Genomic DNA, 9,719 nt, shown 5'->3' with positions numbered 1-9,719 from the left:
GCTTAGGCTTAGGCTTAGGCTTAGGGTTAGGCTGAGCCTGAGGGTGAGGGTGAGGGTTAGGGTTATGGTAAGGGTAATTGTTGGGGTTACCGTTAGGGTGAGGGTTAGGATGAGGATTAGGGTTATGGTGAGGGTTAGGGTGTGGGTGACGGTAAGGTTAAAGTTGAGTTTTAGGCTGAGGGTGAGGGTTACGGTAAGGGTGAGGGTTAGGGTTAGGGTTATGGTGAGATTTAGTGTTAGTTTGATGGATAGGGTTAGTGTGAGGGTTAGTGTTATGGTTAGGGTTATTGTTAGTGTTAGGGTTAGGGTTACATTTACGGTGAGGTTGAGGGTGAGGATGAGGGTTAGGGTTAGGATGACGTTTAGGTTTAGTGTAAGGGTTAGAGTTAGGGTTAGGGTGAGGGTGAGGTTTAGGATTAGAGTTAGGGTTAGCGTTCGTGTTAGGGTTAGGGTTAGGGTTAGGCTGAAGCTTAGGCTTAGGCCAAGCATGAGTGTGAGGGTTAGAGTTAGGGTTACGGTGGGGTTTAGGGTTAGGGTTAATGTGAAGGTGAGGGTGAGGTTGAGGGTTAGATATAGGGTTAGGGGGAGGGTTAGGGTGAGGCTTAGGATTAGTGTTATGGTTAGGGTGAAGGTGAGGGTTAGGTTGAGGTTTAAGGTTAGGGTTAGAGTTTGGGTTAGTGTGATGTTTAGTGTTAGGGTTAGTGTTAGTGTTAGGGTGAGGGTAAGTGTTAGGGTAGGGTTTGGGTTAGGGTGAGGGTTATGCTTAGGGTGAGGTTTAGGAATAGGGTTAGGGTTATTGTTAGGGTTAGGTTTAAGGTTACAGTTACTGTGAGGGTGAGGATGAGGGTTAGGGTGAGGGTGAGGTATAGGGTTACTGTTAGTGTTAGGGTGAGTGTTAGGTTGAGGTTTAGGGTTAGGGTTAGGGTTAGCGTTAGGGTGAGAATTAGGGGGAGGGTTAGGGTTAGGTTTAGATTTAGGATTAGGGTTAGCGTGAGGGTGAGTGTTTGTGTAAGTGTTAGGTTTAGGGTTAGGCTTAGGGTTAGGCTGAGGGTGAGGTTGATGTTGAGGGTTAGTGTTAGGGTTAGTGTTAGGGTTAGTGTTCGGGTGAGGGTTAGGGTGAGGGTGAGGGATAGGTTTAGGGTTAGGATTAGGATTAGGGTTAGGGATAGGGTGAGTGTGAGGGTTAGGGTTAGGTTTAGGGTTAGGCTTAGGGTTAGGCTGAGGGTGAGGGTGAGGATTAGGGTGAGGGTTAGGTTTAGGGTTAGGATTAGGATTACGGTTAGGATGAGTGGGAGGGTTAGGGGTAGGGTTAGGTTAGCCTTAGGTTTAGGCTGAGGGTGAGGGTGAGTGTGAGGGTTAGTGAAAGGGTGAGGGTTATTGTTAGGGTTAGGGTGAGGTTTAGTGTTAGGGTTAGAGTAAGGGTTAGGGTGAGGGTGAGGATTAGGGGTACAGTTAGGGTCAAGGTGAGGGTTAGGGTTAGGGTTAGGGTTAGGGTGAGGGTTAGGGTGGGGGTGACGGTAAGGGTAAACCTGAGGGTTAGACAGAGGGTGAGAGTTAAGGTAAGGGTGAGGGTTAGGTTTAGGGGTAGGGTGAGGGTGAGCGTTAGATTGAGGATTAGTGTTCGCTTAGGGTGAAGTTTGGGTGAGGATGAGGATTAGGGTTTGGGTGAGGGCTAGGGTGAAGTTGAGGTTTAGGGTTAGGGTGAGGTTTAGGGTTAGGGTGTTGATTAGGGTTGGTGTGATGTTTAGTGTTAGTGTTAGGGTTAGTGTTAGGTTGAGGGTAAATATTAGGGTGAGTGTTGGGTTTAGGGTGAGGGTTATGTTTAGGATGAGGTTTAGGGTTAGGGTTAGGGTTATGGTTATGGTTAGGGTTAGGGTTATGGTTATGCTGAGGGTGAATGTGAGGGTTTAGGGTTAGGGTTAGGCTTAGGGATAGGCTGAGTGTGAGGGTGAAATTGAGGGTTAGGGTTAGGGTGAGGGTAAGGTTTAGAATTAGAGTTAGTGTTAAGGTGAGGGTTTGTGTAAGGGTTAGTGTTAGGGTTAGTGTTATGGTTAGGGTTATGGTGAGTGTAAGGGTGAGGGTTAGGTTTAGGGATAGGGTTAGGTTTAGGATTAGGGTTAGGGTGAGTGTGAGTGTGAGGGTTAGGGTTAGGGTTAGGGTGAGGTTTAGGGTTAGGGTTAGGTTTAGGGAAAGGGTGAGTTTTAGGGTTAGGGTTATGTGAGGGTGAGGTTTATGGTTAGGTTGAGGGTTTGGATTAGGTCTAGGGTTAGGGTGAGGTTGAGTGTGAGGGTTAGGATGAGGGTTAGGTTTAGGTTTAGGGTTAGGGTGAGGGCTAGCTTGAGGGTGAGGGTGAGAGTTGGGGTTAGGGTGAGAGTTAGTGTGAGGGTTTGGATGAGGGTTAAGGTTATGGTCAGGTTGAGGGTTACGGTTATGTTTAGGATTAGGCTTATGGTGAGGGTGTGTGTTAGGATTAGGTTTATGGTTAGGGTTAGGGTTAAGTTTAGGGTTAGGATTAGTGTTATTGTTAGGGTTAGAGTTAGAGTTAAAATGAGAGTGAGGGTGAGGGTTAGGGTTAGGGTTAGTGTGAGGTTTAGGGATGGGGTAGGATTAGGGTTAGGGTGAGGGTGAGGTTTATGTTTAGATTTAGAGTTAGGGGGAGGGTTAGTTCGTGGGTTAGGGTTAGGGTTAGTGTTAGGGTTAAGGTTAGGTTTAGGGTTAGGTTGAGGTTAAGGGTTAGGGGTAGGGTTAGGATTATTGTTAGGGTGAGGGTGAGTGTGAAGGTTAGGGCTATCTTTAGGCTTAGGCTTAGGTTTAGGCTCAGAGTGAGAATGGGAGTGAGGAATAAGGTTAGGGTGATGGGTAGGGTTAGGGTTAGGGTGAGGGTTAGGGTTTGGGTTAGGGTTAGAGTTAGGTTTAGGGGCAGGGTGAGGTTTAGGGTTTTAGTTAGGGTGAGGGTGAGGGTTTGTTTGAGGGTTAGGTTAGGAATAGTGTTAGGGTTAGGGTTATGGAGAGAGTTTGGGGGAGGGTTAGGGTTAGTGATAGGGTTAGGATTAGGGTTAGTGTGAGTGTGAGTGTTACAGTTTAGGTTTAGGGTTAGGTTTAGGGTTAGGCTGAGGTTGAGGTTGAGGGTGAGGGTTAGGCTTAGGGTTAAGATTAGGATTAGAGTTAAGGTGAAGGTTAGTGTGAGTGTGAGGGTTTGGCTTAGGGTTAGGATTAGGATTAGGAAATGGCTTAGGGTGAGTGTGAGGGTTAGGGTTAGGGTTAGGATTAGGATTAGGCTTAGGCTTAGGGTGAGGGTGAGTTTGAGGGTTAGGTTTAGGGTGAGGGTTAACGTTAGAGTTAGGGTGAGAGTTAGGGTTCGGGTTAAATTTAGGATTAAGGTGAGGGTTAGGGTAAGGATTAAGGTGAGGGTGAGGGTTAGGTTTAGGTTGAGCGTTAGGGTTAGGTTTTGGCTTAGGGTGATGGTGAGTGTGACGGTTAGGGTTAGTGTTAGGGTGAGGGTTAGGATGAGGGTTAGGGTTAGGATTAGGGTTAGGGTGAGGGCTAGGGTGAGGGTGAGGTTTCGGGTTAGGGTTGTGGTGAAGTTTAGGGTTAGCTTTATGGTTAGGTTTAGGGTCAGGGTGAGCTTTAGGGTTTGAGTTAGTGTTAGGTTGAGGCTGATTGTGAGGGTTACGGTTAGGGTTCGTGTTAGAATTAGGGTTAGGTTGAGGGTTAGGGTGAGGGTGAGGGTTAGGGTTAGGGTGAGTGTTGTGGTTAGGGTTAGCGTGAGAGTTAGGGTGAGGGTTAGGCTTAGGCTTAGGTTTAGGGTGTGTGCTAGGGTGAGGTTGATGTTTAAGGTGAGGGTTAGGGTTAGGGTTAGGGTTAGGATTAGTGTTAGGGTTAGGGTTGGAGTTAAGATTAGGCTTAGTTTTAGGCAGAGGTTGAGGTTGAGGGTGAGGATTAGGGTTAGGTGAAGGGGAGGTTTAGTGTTAGATTTAGCATTAGGTGGAGGACTAGTGTGAGGGTTAGTGTTTTAGTGTTAGGGTGAGATTTAGGATGAAGTTTAGTATTAGGATTAGGGTTAGGGTGAGGGTGATGCTTATGTTTAGCCTTAGGGTGAGGTTTATTGTTAGGGTTAGGGTTAGAGCTACTGTGAGTGTGAGGGTTAGTGTTATTGTTAGGGTTAGGGTTAGAGTTCAGTTCAGGGTAATGGTGAGGGTGACGATTAGGTTGAGGGTTAGGGTGAGGTTTAGGTTTAGGGTTAGAATTAGTGTGAGGGTTAAGGTTAGGGTTAGGCTGAGATTTAAGATGAGGTTTAGGGTTAGGATTAGGGTTTGTTTTAGGGCTAGGATGAGGGTTGGGGTGAGGGTTAGGGTTAGGGATAGGGTTAGGTTTAGGATTAGGATTAGGGTGAAGTTTAGGGTTTGAGTTAGGTTTAGAGTTAGGGGTAGGCTGAGGGTGAGGTTTAGGGTTAGAGTCAGGGTTAGGGTGAGGTTTAGGTTGAGGTTTAGGGTTAGCTTTAGTGTTAGTGTTAGGGTAAGGGTTATGGTGAGGGTGAGGTTTAGGGTTAGGTTGAGGGTTTGGATTAGGGCTAGGGTTAGGGTGAGGTTGAGGGTTAGGGTTACGGTGAGGGTTAGCATGAGGTTTTTGGTTAGGATTAGGGTTAGGATATGGTCTAGGGTGAGGGATAGGGTTACTGTTAGGTTTAGGGTGAGGTTTAGGGTTCAGGTGAGTTTTAGGGTTAGGGTCAGTGTTAAGGTTAGGGTTACGGTGAGGGTCAGGGTTAGGTTTAGGTTGAGGGGTAGAATTAGGTTTATGGTTAGGGTTTGGGTTAGGGTTTGGGTTAGGGTGAGGGTTAGGATGAGGGTTAGGGTTACAATTAGGGTTAGGGTGAAGGCTAGTGTGAGGGTGAGGTTTAGTGTTAGTGTTAGGGTGAGGTTTAGGATTAGGTTTAGGGGTAGGGTTAGGGTCAGGGTTAGGTTTAGGGTTACGGTGAGTGTGAGGGTTAGGTTTGGGGTGAGGGTGAGGGTGAGGAGGAAGGTGAGGGTGAGGGTTAGGGTTAGGGTTAGGGTTAGGGTGAGGGTCAGGTTGAGGTTTAGGTTTAGGGGTTAGGCTTAGGGTTAGAATTAGGTTTACCATGAGGGTGAGTGTCAGGCTTAGGGTTAGGTTAGGCTTAGGCTTAGGGTTAGACTGAGGGTGAATATGGGGATGAGAATTAGGTTTAAAGTGATGGTTCTGGTTATGGTTAGGTTGCAGGTTAGGATGAGGGTTAGGGTTAGGATTAGGTTTAGGGTGAGGGCAAGGCTGAGTGTGAGGTTTAGGGTTAGGTTTAGGCTTAGGCTTAGGGTTAGGCTGAGCCTTAAGGTGAGGTTGAGGTTTAGGGTTAGGGTGATGTTTAGGGTTACAGTTAGGGTGAGGGTTAGGATGAGGCTTAGGTTGAGGGTGAATGTTAGGATGAGGGTGACAGTAAGAGTAAAGGTGAGGGATAGGCTGAGGGTGAGGGTTATGGTAAGGGTGAGGGTTCGGGTTATTGTTAGGGTGAGAGTGAGGCTTAGATTGAGGTTTAGTGTTAGGGTTGGTGTGAGGTTTAGGGTGAGGATGAGGATTAGGGTTAGGGTGAGGGCTAGGGTGAAGTTGATGGTGGGGGTTAGATTTAGGGTCAGGTTTAAGGTTAGGGTGAGGGTTAGGGTTAGGGTTAGGTTTACAGTGAGGGTGAGGGTTAGTGTTAGGGTGAGTGTTAGGGTGAGGGTGAGGGTGAGGGTGAGGTTTAGATTAGGGTTAGGGATAGGGTTATTGTTAGTGTTATGGTTAGGGTTAAGTTTACGGTGACAGTGAGGGTGAGGCTGAGGGTTAGGGTTAGGGTTAGGGTGAGGTTTAGGGTTAGGGTTAGGGTGAGGGTTTGTTTTAGGGTTAGGTTTATGTTGAGGGTGAATGTTAGGGTTAGGGTTATGGTTAGGGTTAGTGCTATTGTTAGGGTTAGGATTAGAGTTATGGTGAGGGTGAGGGTGAGGGTGAGCATTAGGGTCAAGGTGAGGGCTAGGGTGAGGTTGAGGGTTAAGGTTAGTGTTAGGGTGAGTTTTAGGGTTAGGGTAAGGGTTTGGATGAGGGTTAGGGTGAGGATGAGGGTTAGGATTAGGTTTAGGTTTAGGATTATTGTTAGTGTTATCGTTATGGTTACATTTGCATTGAGGGTGAGGCTGAGGGTGGGGGTTTGATATAGGATTAGGGTTAGGGTTAGGTTTAAGGTTAGGATTAGTGTTATTGTTAGGGTTAGGGTTAGAGTTACGGTGAGGGTGAGGGTGAGTTTAAGGGTGAGGGTTAGTGTTAGGGTCAAGGTGAGGTTTAGGGTTAGGGTTAGGATTAGGGTTAGGGTGAGTGGGAGGTTTAGGGTTAGAGTTAGAGTTAAGGGGAGGGTTAGGGTGAGTGGGAGGTTTAGGCTTAGTGTTAGGGTTAGGGGGAGGGTTAATTGAGGTTTAGGTTTAGTGTGAGTGTTAGGGTTAGGGTTAGGGTGAGTTTTAGTGTTAGGGTTAGAGTTACGGTTAGGGTGAGGATGAAGGGAGGTTTAGGGTTAGAGTTAGGGTTAGGGGGAGGGTTACAATTCGGGTTAGTGTAAGGGTTAGGGTTAGGGTGAGGGTTAGGTTGAGGATTAATGTTAGGGTTAGGGTTAGGTTTAAGATTAAGTTTACTGTAAGGGTGAGTATGAGGGTTAGGTTAGGGTTCGGCTTAGGCTAAGGGTTAGGCTGAGGGTATGGGTGGTGATGAGGATTAGGTTTAGAATGAGGGTTAGGGTTATGGTTAGGTTAAGGGTTACGATGAGGGTTAGGTTTAGGATTAGGATTAGGTTGAGGGCTAGGGTGAGGGTGAGGGTTAAGGTTAGGGTTAGGCTTTTCTTAGGGTTAGGCTGAGGCTGAGGCTGAGGGTGAGGGTTAAGGTTAGGGTGATGTTTGGGGTTACCCTTAGTGTGAGGATTAGGGTGAGGATTAGTGTTAGGGTGAGGGTTAGGATTAGGGTTAGGGTGAGGGCTAGGGTGAGGGTGAGGTTTAGGGTTAGGATGAGGTTTAGGTTTAGGGTGAGGGTTAGGATGACGGTGAAGTTTAGGGTTACAGTTAGAGTTAGGATGAGACTGAGGTTAGGGATATGGTTATGGTTAGTGTTAGGGTTAGGGTTAAGGTGAGGGTTAGGGTGAGGGTGTGGGTTAAGGTTAGGGTTAGGATTAGGATTAAGGTTAGGGTTAGGCTGAGGTTTAGTGTTAGGATTAGGCATAGGGTTATGGTGATGGTTAGGGTGAAGGTAATGTTTAGGGTTAGGTTTAGGCTTAGGCTTAGGGTTAGGCTGAGGGTGAGGGTGAGGGTGAGGGTTCAGGTGAGGGTTAGGGTTAGGGTTAGGGTGAGAGTTAGTGTTTGGGTTAAATTTAGGGTTATAGTGATGGTTAGGGTAAGATTTTTGGTGATGTTGACGGTTAGGGTTAGGTTGAGGCTTAGGGTGAGGGTTAGGATAAGGGTTAGGGTTAGGATTAGGGTTAGGGTGAGGGCTAGGGTGAGGGTGAGGTCTAGGGTTAGGGTTAGGGTGAGGTTTAGGGTTAGGGTTAGTGTTAAGGTTAAGGGCAGGGGAGGTTTAGGGTTAGAGTTAGGGTTAGGGGGTGGCTGAGGCTGAGGGTTAGGGGGAGGGTTAGTGTTAGTGTTAGGGTTAGGGTAAGGGTTAGGGTGAGGTTTAGTGTTAGGTTGAGGATTAGGGTGAGGATGATGCTAAAGGTAAAGGAGAGGTTTAGGCTGAGGGTGAGTGTTTCCTTTAGGGTGAGGGTTAGGGTTAGGTTTAGGGTTAGGATAAGTGTTAGGGTTAGGTTTAGGGTAAGGGTTAGATTGAGGATTAGGTTTAGGGTTAGGGTTTGGGTTAGGGTTAGTGTTAGTTTTATGCTGAGGGTGAGGTTTCGTGTAAGAGTTAGGGTTAGAATGAGGGTTAGGTTGAGGGTTAGGGTTAGGGATAGTGTTAGGTTTAGGTTTAGGGTGAGATTTAGGGGGAGCGTTAGGGTTAGGGATAGGGTTAGGATTAGGGTTAGGGTGAGGGTGAGTGTGTGTGTTAGGGTTAAGTTTAAGGTTAGGTTTACGGTTAGGCTGAGGGTGAGGTTGAGGGTGATGGTTAGAGTTAGGATGAGGGTTAAGGTTAGGGTTAGGTGGAGGGTTAGGATGAGGTTTAGGATAAGGATTAGGGTTAGGGTGAAGGCTAGGATGAGGGTGAGGTTTAGGGTTAGGTTTAGGTTGAGGTTTAGGATTCGGGTTAGGGATAGAGTTAGGGTTAGAGTGAGATTTAGGGTTAGAATTAGGGTTAGAATGAGGCTGAGGGTGAGGGTTAGGGTTAGGGTTAGGGTTAAGGTTAGGGTTAGGATTAAGGTGAGGTTTCGAGTGGGGTGAGGGTTAGGGTTAGGTTCAGGGTTAGGCTTGAGTTTAAGGTTAGGCTGAGTGTAAGGGTTAGGGTGACAGTTAGGGTTAGGCTGAGGCTGAGGGTGAGGTTGAGGGTTATGGTTAGGGTGAGGGTTAGGGTTCGGGTTATGGTGAGAGTTAGGTTTCAGGTTAAGTTTAGGGTTAGTTTGAGTGTTAGGGTAAGGTTTATGGTGAGGGTGAGGTTTAGGCTTAGGTTTAGTGTTAAGGTTTGGGTTAGGATGAGTGTTAGGGTTAGGATTAGGTTTAGGTTGAGGGCTAGGGTGAGGGTGAGGTTTAGGTTTAGGGTTCGTGTTCGGGTGAGGTTTAGAGTTAGAGTTAGGTTTACGGTGAGGCGGAATGTGAGGGTTAGGGTTAGGGTTAGTGTTAGAGTTAGGGTTAGGCTGAGGGTTAGGGTGAGATTGAGGGTTAGGCTTAGGGTTAGGATTAGGATTAGGGTAAGGTTTAGTGTTAGTGTGAGTGTTAGGGTTATGTTTAGGCTTAGGGTTATGCTGAAGGTGAGGGTGACGGTTAGGCTTAGGATGAGTGTTAGGGTTAGGTTTAGTTTGAGTGTTAGGGTTAAGGTGAAGTTTAGGCTTAGTGTGACGGTTAGGGTTAGATTTACGGTGAGCATGAGGGTTAGGGTTAGGTTGAGGGTTACAGTTTGGTTTAGGGTTAGGGTGAGGGTTAAGTTTAGGGTTAGGGTGAGTGTTAGGATGAGGATTAGGGTTAGGATTAGGGTTATGGTGAGGGCTAGGGTGAGGGTGAGGGTTAGGGTTAGTGTTAGGGTGAGGTTTAGGGTTTGGGTTAGGGTTCGGGTGAGGGTTAGGGTTAGGATTAGTTTTAGGGTTAGGGTTAGGTTTAGGTTTAGGGTTAGGATTAGTGTTATTGTTAGGTTATGGTTAGAGTCATGCTGAGGGTAAGGGTGAGGGTGAGAGTTAGGGTTAGGGTTAGGGTGAGGATTTGGGTTAGGGTAAGGATTAGGGATAGGTTGAGGGTGAGGTTTAGGGTTAGATTTAGGGTTAGGGGGAGGTTTACTTCGTGTTTTAGGGTTAGGGTTAGTGTTAGGGTTAAGGTTAGGGTGAGGGTTAGGTTGAGGTTAAGGGTTAGCGTTAGGGTTAGGATTAGGCTTAGGGTGAGGGTGAGTGTGAGGGTTAGAGTTAGGGTTAGCTTGAGGCTGATTGTGAGGGTTAGGTTTAGCGTTCTTGTTAGAGTTAGGGTTAGGATGAGGGTTAGGGTGAGTGTGAGGGTTAGGCTTAGGGTTAGTATTAGGATTAGGATAAGGGTTAGGGTGATTGTGAGGGTTAGGTTTAGGGTTAGGGTTAG

Source organism: Dipodomys merriami, unplaced genomic scaffold (genome assembly GCF_024711535.1).
Source record: "Dipodomys merriami isolate MVZ:Mamm:240054 unplaced genomic scaffold, mDipMer1.0.p SCAF_149, whole genome shotgun sequence".
Lineage (NCBI taxonomy): Eukaryota > Metazoa > Chordata > Mammalia > Rodentia > Heteromyidae > Dipodomys > Dipodomys merriami.
The sequence above is the reverse complement of the archived record's forward strand: the minus strand, read 5'-3'. Positions refer to the sequence as shown.